Source organism: Chinchilla lanigera, unplaced genomic scaffold (assembly GCF_000276665.1).
Source record: "Chinchilla lanigera isolate Chin_1 unplaced genomic scaffold, ChiLan1.0 scaffold00005, whole genome shotgun sequence".
NCBI classification, from domain to species: Eukaryota; Metazoa; Chordata; class Mammalia; order Rodentia; family Chinchillidae; genus Chinchilla; species Chinchilla lanigera.
The window spans coordinates 14,132,511-14,146,068 of NW_004955406.1; the positions used below are offsets into that span (position 1 = coordinate 14,132,511).

At 41.8% G+C, this 13,558-nt stretch overlaps 1 pseudogene; it reads right to left on the reverse strand.

The window, feature by feature from the left end:
* Positions 1-850: 850 nt before the first annotated feature.
* On the reverse strand, positions 851-1,279 carry LOC102011398 (annotated as a pseudogene).
* Between the last annotated feature and the right edge of the window lie 12,279 nt (positions 1,280-13,558).

The following is a 13,558-nucleotide window of genomic DNA, read 5'->3' on the forward strand; positions in this document are numbered from 1 at the left end:
CATATGAGAGCAGTTACAGGAATATATAAATAAATGAACATGTCCCATGAAACTTGATCTATAAAAACTGACAGAAAGAAGTGGGGAGCTGAATTTAGCTGCCAGGCTGTTGTTTGCCAACTTTATCTCGTATAAAGAGAGATTTCATTTACTATGGCCAAGGAAAGTCTATTGTTATTATTATGCTCAATGGCATCATTAAAAGCCTTCCATGTAGTGACAAATATTTGGTGCTGTACACAGTTAATTAAACAGGCAGAGCTCCTGCCTTCCGAGGAATTAGTAATCTAAAACAACAGAACAGACATAATATTTACAAGTAATCCTAGATGAGTAATTGTCACATAAACAGATGATTATAGAAGACTAAATGTGAAACTGAGTTCAGAAATGAGCAGATTTTCCTAATGCTCATGTTTTTGGTGAGGGAGTACCAGGAGTTGAACTCAGGACCTCGCACTTGCCAGGCAAATACTGCGCTGCTGAGCTATATCCCCGGCCCCTTTCCTAATGCTCTTGATTTACAAATACAGGTAAAATAAAAGGAATATAAAGGATCATTCAAGAACTTATGTACAATGGAGAATAAAGCTCCAAAGATGTCCCCATCCCCCGCTTTTCTTGCTAGGGGCTAACTATAAAAGAGCATCTTTTGAAAAGGGGTCCTTTAAAAATACTTCATGCCTCTCCACATAGTTGAATTTGCCTTCATCAGAACTGAATTTCTGGGTCAAAGTGTACACTATTGTTAGATTTATCCTCAGGGTTTAGACCATGCTATGGTTGCACTTTTTGTTTTCCTCTTTCAGAGCTCCCCAATCTTTATTTGTATTGTAAATAATTTCTTTAATTATATTGCACACCTCTGAGTCCATTCCCGAGCTCTCCTGTCATATCTTTTTCTGTTTTGTAGATCTGAGCCATCGTAAGCACTACAGGATCACCTGGGTTGGGATCACACAACAGAGAACAGACAGAAGGAATATTTTTGAAATATTTAGTACTGGAGAACACTGTGACTGTAGAATATCAAGACAAATGCTGCCATTACTGTTAATATTTGGATGATAAATGCTTCTAAATGCAACCTTAGTGGTTTGAAGGGGTCCACTGGGAAATGAATTGTCAAGAAAAATACTCCACCCAGATGGGGACTGTCATTTGGCCCCATTATTGTAGCTTGCCAGTGGAACATATCTCCAACAGGACCTGCTGAACCCTGTGCTGGTGGGTCCCATGCCAGGTCTTTCAATTCCTCATGGATTTTCCTCAGAGCCATGGTGGGAGGCAGGTGGCTGCGGTCCCCCAGGGTCGGGACAGAGCGGGGGTGGGGAAGAGAGTAGGAGGCCTGAGACTGCCTCTGCCGTTCCAGTCAGATCGGTTGCACTTTAACAGCATCACAGACACTAGCTCCTTTAACACAGGACAAAGAAAAATATCTTCTTTTCTCAGAAAGAATAGTAAATTTAGAAGAAAAGTCAATGGGTCCGTTCATGTGGTTGCATGTACCGGGATGGTTTGTGTTTAAATCAAGTGATGGTTAACGTAACTTACAGCTATAATCGTACAGTGAAGCCATAGCGGCCTTTGGATAGGGCAAGATTCTCAGATAGCCCTGACGTGTAAGTGCAGTGAACATTAGTAATTGTTTGGCTGTCCAGATTTTAACTCTCCTCCTTCCACTGAGGATTTTCCGTTTGGGAATTGCAGAGGTAGTAGGGATCCCTCCTTCCATCACAGCAGCCAGGAAGCCCAAATACTCACCCAGCTTCCCTCTACTCCGCTGCTTAACGCCCGATATGCAGTCAGCTTGGGTGAGGGAGGGTGATCTAAGCTTGGTCAGCTACATTCTCCTATGTAAACATAAACAGAATTCATCCCACAGGCCCTGCTGGTCCCCAGAGACCAGCGGCACGAGCATATTCGGGACTGACGGCAGCAGCCTCGCTGGAGTGGCAGCTGCGGCCTCACCGGGCCACTTCAAGGCTGATTTAAGCCGTGGTCGGTACTGACTCTCTAGGTGCCCGCAGTTCTTGACTTTCAATCCTGTGAGCTGGATCTGATTCCAGTCAATTTCCTTTCTGTCTAAGTTAGCCACTGAGATAGTTTCACACATACAGGGGGAAGGCAAAAATCTATATGTTTACATAAAAATAATCTCTTTTTCCATTTTACATATAGTCACCCTTTACCCAGTTCAAAGGAATTGTCCTTCTTTGCGCTTTCTCTGTGTTCTGAGCTGAGCTATCAGAGTCTTAAAACTGAAGGGTATATCTGTACCCACTTCATTTACCCTGAAATGATGATATCTTAAATTACATGTTTCCTCTGTTAACTTAGTACATTGATTATTGCCCAATAATAAGCATTCCTCTTAGGAGTTTGAATTTTTATTCCTGTGTCAAAACTATTTATTGTCTGCCTCGAAAACTAATATTGCACAGATTTCCCAACACAAAGGCTCTATTTAAATTTCTTTCTTAGCTAAAAATGATTACAGATACAAAATGCCTTTTCTGTTTGGGAGGAAGTGCATTGAGAAAGAGTTTTGATATTTAGCTCAGTCCGATCCTTAAATCTCCATGTAGCCCAGTCTGGCCTCAGAATTGAAATCCCGTATGATAGCCTTTCCCTGTGCTGGAATTACAGGCATGTGCCATCATATCCCGGTCTTTTTTATTGAGTCTCTTTTGCTAGAAAGAAACATCTTATTCAAATATGTCCTTTAGGGCAATCAAAGACTTCCATGTTAAAATTACATGGAGGAAGAATTAGTGATGAGTTAACTAATGGTCAACTTGTAACATCCAGCTGAACTGAATCAGTGTGGTGCTGGGTGTAGACGGCCCCCCTGAGGATTGCTGCCAACAACATAAAGAAGAGAACTGAAAGGGAAGAGGGTGAGCTGTTCAGTCTCCTGGCGAAGCTTGTTGCACTGGCTTTCCTGATATGAACTCAGCTATTCTTAGCATCAGAGAGTTCGAGTCCCTGCTCTTGCTGAGGGTGGATGCAAGTGGATTCTCTTTGGGGGTGCTCTGGTCCTTACTTTGCATGTCGCTTCCTGGCTCCAGTGCAGATCCTTCAGCCTGCTGGCACAGACCCTTCATCCCACTGGCACAGACTTTCCAGAGTCCCCCACTGATCTTTGGGCCTTCCCAGCACAGGTCCCTGATACAGACTTGCATGAGACATTGCCATGGGCCGTTGGCCTCCAGCTGGACTTGTATAGGACATTGTCATGGGATCCAGGTCCTCAGCGGGATTTTTTGGGTTTCTATGTGTGGACAGGTCTACACTCTTTTGCATTTGACTCTTTGGGTGAATATTATGAAATAATCCTATAAATTACGTGTCTTGTATTAAATTGTTTGCCTTGTAAACCACGACTGCAACAGAATTCTTAAAACTTTTGCAAAAAATATTTAAACTACCACAATGGGATTGAAACTAGGGACTTTGCATTAAGTTACGTCCTTGGCCCCTTTTTATTTTTTCTTTTGAGTAAAGGTCTCAGTAAGTCACTTGCCTGTGCTTTCCTTCCATCTCCTTTTCACTAGAGATGTGTGTCAGGTAAAGCTTCAACAGGGTGCTGTTTTTTTTTTTTCTTTCTTTCTCATCTCTTCCCCTTGTTTGCCTTGCCTCACCCCACCAGCTGCCTTTTAGGGTTTTGTTTGTTTGTTTGTTTTCATTTTCCAAACTGATTTATTGTTTCACACCCAGATTTTGCCATAATGGTGCTAGCTTGTCATAACCCAAGAGGAAATAAAAAGGCAATTCTTTTACTAGTTGAAATGGCAAAATGCTAAATTATGAAACGTCATGGAAAAAACATAGGGGCAATTTAAATTTCCTGGCCATGGGTCTATAATTTATTTGACAACTAAAGAAATGCATTTTGTGGAGAAAAATATTACATTTTTGAGTTTCCCTGTTGAATTTTAGTGCTCAATTACACTGTTATATATATATTTGAAATCTATTAATATATTATTTTATTGACAACAGTATATACTTCATTTAGGCAGTGTTTTGAACTTTAAGAGAGCTCTGCCAGATAATTTATAGGAAGTCAAGTTAATTTATATTCCAAGTATAGATCTGAAACTCATATTTCATATAATAAATATTTTAGTATGTCTCAAATGTCATATGGAAGATAGTCATACTGAAAATTTCATTTATATGAAATTCAAATTTGACTGGGCATTCTGATGTTTTTTTGCTAAATCTGGCAGATTTATTTCCTATTTTTAAGTGCAAAGTGAGTCTGAGAGATTGAAGGACATGATAAGGTTTGCTTGTTGAGGAAATTACTCTGTAAAAGATAGAGTGGAAAATGTACTGGAGGCAAATAAAAGTACATGAGAAAATCTCTATCAGTCCTTTCTTGAACCATCTTCCTTTGACTTAGGAAATCACACCTGGTTTTTTTCCTATCTCTTAGCTCACTGTTTCTCTTTTTTTTTTTTTTGTACTGGGGATTGAACTCAGGACCTTTCCACTGAACTAAACCCCTATCCTTTTTCAATTTTTAAATTTTGAGACAGGATCCCTAGGCTATTTAATTGCCCAGGCTAGGCTTGAATTTGTGATGCTCTTGCTTCCGCGTCCTGAGGGCTGGGATTATAGGCCCGTGGCCCCCTGCCTAGATCTGTCTGCATTCATAGACCTATCTCCACTACACATATACAGTAGTTTTTGGCATTGTAAGACCGAATACAAGCTTGCAAGGATATAGAGCAACTGGATGTGAGGATGATCTGGCTACGATATCTGTTACCCCGTTGGTCAGTAGGGTTGATTCCACTGATCTGGCTGGCTAGATCTCTCCTTCCTCTCCTTCCTCCCTCACTGCTCTTTGTGCAAACCTCCACCCTCCCGAGGTTGAGACTGCACTGGGTGGAAGATTGCTCCTCGCTCAAGGGTATAGGAGTAGCTGCGCTGCCCTTCTAGAGCCTCCCCAAACAAGCTCTCAGGGATAGAGAGCTAGTTCTCCCTTGTGTTAGTACTGGGAGTATGAAATGCTTTGTTTTTTTTTTACAGTTTGTGATATTTTAATAGGTTTTAAAAATGTCTTTGAAAGAAGTGAATTATGACACAGAGTTGATAGAAAGACTCCAATGCCTAAAAATTTAAAACAATTACATACCTGTATAGACAACAATATTAAACTATTATATACAATACATAGATATACCATTCAGAAATGTCCTAAGTAACACCCTATCTCAGATCTGGGTCACTGATTCCAATGGCATTGTTTCTCCATGCTACTCATTAACTTCTTTGTTTTTTTGGAGACAGAGTCTTGCTGTGCATTTCAGGCTAGCCTTAAGCTCACTTTGTAGCCCAGGCTGGCCTCAAACTCTCAACAATCCTCCTGCCTCAGCCTCCCGAATGCTGGGATTACAGGGGTGTGCCACCACGCCCAGCTTACTCATTAACTTCTGTGTTCCAAAAATTCTTCACACTTTCTACTTCAGCATGCACACATGTATTTTTCAGTCGACAGGATTGGCCCATTATGTTTACTAAACTTTCTATCCTACCCTTCAAGCCTTTACTCTGTGGGAGTATGAAATGCTTTATAAAAGAGTCTTGAAATTTCTTACAAAAACAAAGTTCAAGCCCAGCCTGGCAACTAGTCACTGAGTGGGACTTCATCTCACAAAAAAAGTTAAAAGCGCTGGGGTGTAGCTTAGTGCGAAGGCCCTGAATTCAGTCTTCACTCCCTCAAAATAACAAATTCAATAGACAAACACCATAAATAAATCCTAAGCTCGGGGGGCTGGGGATTTAGCTCAGCAGCAAAAGCGCCTGCCTGGCAAGCACAAGGTCGTGAGTTCGGTTCCCGGTACCGGAGAAAAACCAAAAACCAAAAATAAATTAAAAAAAAAAAAAAAATCCTAAGCTCTAGTTAAGGATGTACATCCGGAAGCATTTGAGGGTGAAAGGTACAAGTGTTCTTCTACTCACAAAGAGTTTACATCCCAAGAAACTCAGCATAATTTGTAAGTAAATATTGTAAGTAAAAAATGCACTCAAGGGCTGGGGCAGAAGCTCGATCCACAATACCAAAAAGAAAAAATAAAATAAAAACAAAGAAAAAATACACTGGATACTACATCTAAGGAACATCATAGCTTAGAATATCCATTGTTTTTCCTTCTGACTGCATAGATGACTGGATTATGAAACCATGTGTAATTTGATAATTTTTTTTGAAACTGGATCTCACTATGTAGTCTTGTAGCAGAAAATGCGCCCCCCCCCCCAGCCAGTATACTTCAGCTTCTTAGTTGCCCAGGTAACAGTTCCTCTTCCAATTCCGGTTGCCCCTGTCCCTTAGAAATGGCTGGTCACTGTGACGCACATTGTGTAAGCCAATCCCCAACTGACAAGCCATTCTGCCTCTGTGCTTCTGCCTGATTATCTCTTCCTGCCCTAGACCACCAGAGAGATCTGGGCCCAATATTCTTGCAATGATCCTGATCTTCCTCCAAATCCTGGGTGTCGTTTTGGTGTTTCTGCTTGCCAGTACAGTCTGGTCTTGAACTCACAATCCTCTTGTCTTAGCCTTCCAAGCGCTGGGATTGCAGACATGTACCCCTGTGCTGGATAATATGATCCTTTTAAAATAATACAAACACAGAATAGAAATGTGCATCAGCTACCTAGACAGAGCCTTCAGCTGAAAGCAATAAAAATTTTGGTGAAAAGGTATTTTTTAAATGGTCTGGTGTACATACACCTGAGCTGGCCAGAAGGAGGGGGTGTAGAGGCCAGACTCCGAAAGAGGTAGGACTCGGTGCTCTCCTTGTGAGAACACTTGCTGAATGTGCCTACCTGGGAAACTCAGTGCCGTGGACCTGAAGGATTCAGGGCTCATAAGATGAGGCAAGAATTAAGACGTAAAAAAAAGCCAGACCCCAAAATATTGCACCCTCAGTATTAGGGTAGATTAAAAATGAATACCCTCCCCTCACTGAAACTACTTAAAGTTACCTATTTTAAACTTTGGCACTGACTGAGTGGGGCAGGGGGCATTTTCCTTGAGAATTCATTTTCATGAGCTAACTCACTTGAAGAGTTTGTCTGTTTGTTTTTCTGTTTTTTGAGACAGGGTCTCGTTTTGTAGTCCAAGCTGGCCTTATACTCACTAAGTAGCCCAGGCTGGCCTCGAACTAATGGTGATCCTCCTGCCTCCTCCTTCCCAGTGCTGGGATTACAGGCTTGCGCCCCCACACTTGACAAAATTTCAATCCTTTTATCTCAATCTTTTCAAATTTTTTATCTTAGCAGGACTGGTTTAAACCACTACACCTTACTGGGATTTTGAAAATATTTTTACCAGCTTTTCTGGCTGTTCTCAAAAGAGGATTGATTTGAATTCTTTGATCCATCATTGTCAGGAATAGATGTCTGATTGGTTTTTGAATCCTCTAACTTTTATCTATGTTTTAAAGCTTTACTTATTTCTATAAACATCACACTTACTGGTTGATATTCTGTGTCAAGTTATTCCAACATCTGAAAACTCTATGGATGTGATTCTGCCATGAGGGCACTGTGAGTTCAAGACCAGCCTGAACTACATGGACAGAACTTATCTCAAAACACTAAAAGAATGATCAAAATTTTGAGGCTAACGTGGGCAACTTAACAAAATAAAATTTTAAAAGGGCTGAGGATGTAGCTCAGTGGTAGAACATTTCTGGGTTTAATCCTTAGTATTACAAAACAAACAAGTGGACCCTTGACTTATGAACTCAATTCGTTCCCAAGGACTGGTTGTAACTCAAGTTGTCAATAGAAGGCTCAGGCTCCTCTACACAGGCAGATCTCAGTGTCCTTAGTGAGACATTGACCCAGGATCTCTCAAATAGCCCCATACAGGAAAGGATGTGTTAATATTCCTTCTGGAACTCTTTAAAGGTTAACTCTGTATCTGAGACCATCTGGAAGCACAAGTGACCAGCATTCAGATCATAACTGAAGACTTTGGTTGTAAGTTAAAACTGAAATTCTGGTCATGTTGGACCGGCCATAACTCAAGGGTCTGCTGTAAACGTATGTGGGGGCATTTGGACCAGATCAGGCCCAGTCAGGGTGGTATGGCCGTAGACTGGGGGCCATTTGGGATGCAGCTCATTGAATACTAGGCTCATCACTCAGGGTGTAGCTAGGGCTCAGTCCTCAGTAGGGAATTGTGTGGTGGATGGGAAGAAATCTTGAAGGCATGTAAGAGTTCACAGCAGTGAAGAATGAAATGCCAAGTGAGGTATGGTGTAGATCCAGAGCTTGTCTGCCCTCAGATCGGTGCATTGCCTTCCGTAATCTTTGTCTCACAGGGAGGATGGCCTGTCCACCATCAGGAAGCCTCCTGGTGTGCTGGGTTTAATGGGAAGAGTTGGGACAGCAGGAGGAAAAAGAAGCCAGCTACTCCGCCTCAACTCTCCCTCTCCCTAGGTCAGGCAGGTTCCAAGGCCTGCACCGTATCCTTCACCAGTATTCGAGGCCCCGGGCTCCTCTAACTCTTTCTTCCTTGCCCCTTTGGCCTAGTCACTGGTCTCTGGATTGCCTCTTTCCACACCTACGTAACTGATTCCTTGCATCAGTTCTGTTTGTGGTAAGTATTTGGAGTGGCTTCTGTTGTTTCTTGTTTTCATTTTTGCTTTTTTTTCCTTTGTGGTGCTGGGGATTACCCCAGGTGGGCAAGCACTCTGCCACTGAGCTATCCCCTTGGCCTTAGTGAGGCTTCTGTAAGCCTGGTGGGACATTATCTTGGCCAGCGTCACAGATGGGGCATTGCTAGTCTGGACAGAAGGACCACCTTGATCGTCTCTCATCCTGCTGGCAAAAGCCTGAAATTATCTCATCTTTCTTTTAGCTTAAAACTTATCATTCTGCCATTGATAATGATACCACTTTGTCACATGCTTCAAACACACTGAGGAACAGTCTATGTTTCCCCTGTGGGCCAGTTGTATCCACAACCTCTTATGAGGGAGATGGTCAGCAATGCCTGCTAGAGCAAGAGCCTTGAGCGCAGGAAAAAGTGATACATCTGCTCCTCCTAACTGTCACCGTGGGCCACGCTGGGCCAGGGAAGTCACTTGGCTGAGAGCAGCTGGCTCTTGGGTGGTTGAGTTCCTATGAGGAAACCTAGAACGAGAGCTTCACCGGCAGGTCCTCAGCCAGTCTGTCCAGTATTTGACCTTTACATTTAGAAAGTCAAAGGGCTGGGGGTTTAGCTCAGCAGCACAAGTACCTGCTTGGCAAGCACAAGGTCCTGAGTTCAATTCCCAGTACCAAAAAAAAAAGAAAGAAAGAAAGAAAAGAAAGTCAATTGGTTGTTGATAGGAACAAAGGCCGTCAGTCACACTGAGATAAATGGACAGAGAGAAGAGACAAGAGTGTCAGTACCTGAGTACTCAGGAAAAATGGCACGTTCTTTCAATAGAGGGGTTGCTCTATTTGTGCTGGACCCTGGAGAAATGTTCAATTCAGAAATCATGTCACAGCCTCTGTCCTATTCAGCTGTCTCAAGTTCTCATTATTCCTGTGTGATGCAGTGATCTTAATAAGTCCTGTTTTCTTGGTTGGCTGTGACTTGTGGCTAAGATTTGCCTTTATTTTCATTTAGAATTTTTCTGTGCATCTTTTCAATAAACTGTATAATACCTAGTATAATTTGAATTTTTTTATTATTGTTTTGTTTTGTTGTTGTTTTTTGAGACAGGGTCTCACTATGTAGTTCAGCCTGGCCTGGAACTCACTATGTATCACAGGCTGGTCTCAAACTCATGGCAATCCTCCTGCCTCAGCTTCCCAAGTGCTAGGATTACAGGTGTGTACCACCACTCCTGGCTAGTTTGGGTGTCTTTTGTGTTTGAAACCAATATAACAATCTAAAACTATTTTTAAAAGCATTTTAATACTCTTTCCAAACCCTCTATACTGCAGTTCTATCATCTAAGCAGGGTAGAGGTGATTGTCATTTAAAGAAAGGAATTTCAAGCTTCAGATCAGCTGAACAACTTGTCCAAAGTCACTGCACTAAGTAACAGAGCTAGAACTACAGTCCAAGTTGTTTGATTTTCATGTTGAATATCCACTGGCCACCTTCCCTAGCTCCCAATGGTCACACAAGCTCACACATAGTGTTAATGATTTATGCGGTAGGAAGATAAATGTTCAGATATACTGGATATCAGCTGATCACTACCGGGTACTGAAGTGTCCTTCCATTTACTTGGGAAATTTACACTTCTGGGCATTTTTCTTGACAATGACTGCTCTGTTGAGCAGAGGAAAGAGAAAGGTGAGTCATAATGGTCAGAAAGTCTTCCACTGCAAGCAGATCCATCATCCATTCATTCAGAAACAGTTACCAGGTGTTATGGTTGATACATTGTGTCAACCTGGGCAGTCTAGAGGTTTGGCTAAATGACTCAGCAGGGAGCCACTGTGATTACTTTATATTCATCTTGAGCCTGGGCAAGAGGAAGGCATGCAGAGGATATGGGTGTAGAGGACCACCCCGCCCAGGGCAGGTGGGCTGCATAAAAAAAAATTAAAAAGGACTGGCTGCTGCTAGTTTTTTGGAGGAGCTCCAGTCTTTGCCTTCAGCTTGGTCATCTCCTGGCTTCTGGTGCAGACTATTTAGCTTTCACCTGAGACTCTTTAGGCTTTTGATATAGGCTCTCCAGCCTTCGTCATAGATCCTTCAGCATTCAATCACAGACCCATCAGCCTCCTGATACAGACTTACAGAGACACTGCAGTGAGCCCCAGGCTTGGGGCTGGGCTCGTCAATCTCCAGCGTGCAGACACCTTCTACACACTTCCTCATCCAACTCTGTGGCTGACTATTGTAAGCCAAACTTATAATTTCTTACACATTTGTATATCTTGTGTTATATTTGTTTCTCTAGTAAACCCTAACTGATACACCAGGAAACTATTCTATGGTGAAAACTTGGTAAGTGCAGGAGGCATAGAAATGAATAAAACATTCTTCACCCACAAGGAATTTTTAGTCCAAAGAGGAGTGAGATAACTAGCAAATAAGTAACAGTATAGCATGAGAAGGGTGAAACCACAAGCAAAGCATAGATATAGGCCAGAGGAAAGTGTGATGAGGTCTATGCCTGCCACGGGGAAGGCTTTCTGGAAGAAATAACATGTGACAAGGGCTTGTCAAATGAATAGGAAAATAACTACTTAATGGTAAGAAGAAAAAGAATGCTGCACTGAAACTTTTAAGGAGAATCCATAATGGAAGAGAATGAGGAGGGTTGATGGCTCACCCACCAAGGGAGATGGTTTCATGGAGGTTTGGAGTCAGCAGCGGTGATGCACCCTGTAATCCCAACACTCCAGGAGGCTGGACCATGTAGTGATTTAGCAAGAACCTGTCTCAACAATTAAAAAAACGACTGGGAAATCCAGTGTGGCAGTGCACGCCTGTAGTCCCAGCACTCGGGAGACTGAGGCAGGAAGGTGCCAATGAGTTCGAGGCCAACCTGAACTACATAGTGAATTCAAGGCCAGCTTGAGCTACACTGCAAAACCCTGACACAAACAAACAAACAAATAAGTATCGGGGGTGTAGCTCAGCGAGAAGACACTGGTTCAATCTCCAGTACCAAAGGAAAAAAAAAGTCTGAGTAAATAGTATATAGAAGCATACGTCAAGTAACACATTTACTAAGACATGGCCAATGGACATGTTAACTAGGAAGTTCTTGGTACCTTTCCAGGGTTATTCCCAAAGGAGGAGGGAGTGGTGATTAAGAATGCGATGGAGGGGCCAGGGTATAGCTCAGTGGCACAGCACCTGCCTGGTAAGCACAAGGTCCGGAGTTTGATTCCTGATACCAAAAAAAAAAAAAAAAAAAAAAAAAAGAATGTAATGGGATCCAGAATGGGGGGAGGGGTGTAAAATAGAGTGAGTAAATGGAAACTATGTTTCAAGACTCCTAAAGAGGAGTGAAAATTGTGCCAATACTTTTCTCTAAAGTTGAAAAGGATTAGAGAACTTAACATACAGAAGGAACAGGATTTGGAAGAACAATATCTAAGATGTAGGCAAATTTAAAAAGAATAATAAAAGTATCAATAGTAGTTAATCTTATCTGAAGTCTACATGTGTGTCAGGCATTGTTCTAACTGTATGAACTCATTTAAATTTTTACAACACCCTTATAAATCGGAGTCTCAGTGTTATTATCCCTATATTACAAACAAGGAAATGAAAGGGCTAGATTAGGTTACTTCTCCAGAGCTCTCACATCAAAAAGTGGTCACTGAATCTTGGCAAGGAGAACTGAGTCTTGGAAATAGCACCCAGAGTTTGGACCCAGGTTGTCCTGCTAAAAAGTGGGGGGTGGAAACTACCTGAGGTCGCTGCACATACAAAAACTTATTTCAAATATTCTTAGTGGGGATCTTGGAATCAAACCAAAAGATCAATTTGATTCTGAATGTTAAGATGTCGAACACTCAGAAATGTTTGTTGAAGGTTGTAGTGAACTTTTCAAAAATACCAAGCAACATTCTAAAGCGCTCAAAGGATACACCGGATACAATGTATTTCATTATTCTAGAGAAATGTTCACCAAAAAGTACCTTCTTGGGTGCTACCCCAGAGCTCACTTGTAAATAACTTTTAGGTACTGAAGGACTGTAGTCTATCTGAAGAACTGAGGAGAGGCAGTGGGCTGACTTTAGCCAAATCAGACGCTCTTGTCTCTAAGGAGATCATGAAGTATTTCTAAAGATTTAGTGACACCTCTGAACACATTTCTCTCTCTCTCTCTCTCCTCTCTCTCTCTCTCTCTTTTTCTCCTCCTCCTCCTTCTCTTTTTCCGTGCTCTTCCTGACTCATCCTGCATTCCTTTGCTCTTCACAACTGCTACCAGCCTATCTACTGTTCTCCCGACGGGGCTATCTGAGCAAAGATGGCTTGAGCCTTTTCTAGCCAACCTTAGTGGCCTCAGGAAAAAAGCTCAGAGGCTCCCTTCTTTCTAAGAAATCACTGTTAATTGCTATGTGGAAACATATTTGGAGTCAAAAGAAATGACAAAGATGAGGAAGTAACAATCATTCCTGAAATTTAAACAAGTTCTACAAGTTATTCCTTACATTTTACCAAAATTATTCAGTAGGCTAAGCATTTATCTTTAAATGATAAAACTAATTTTATCGCAATCTTACCTGGAACTTGTTTTTGTGTCTTTGTTATTTATTAAGCACTTACATGCGAGGCACTGTTTGAATCCTTTTACATATATTAGTATCCTACTTGATAATAGCAATCAGGCAAAAAAGGGTACTTCTCAGGGTGACTATTATAGTCTGGATTTTTTTTTCTTTTTTTTTGAGACTGGTCTTGCTATGTAGCCCAGGCTGGCCTTGAACTTGTGAAGATCTTTCCTGCTTCAGCTACCTGAATGCTGATATTACAGGCATGCACCACCATGCCTAGTGTTATAGCCATAATGTTATAAGGCATATTCTTTTCTAGGATAGATTCTTAACCTTCTATCTGGGA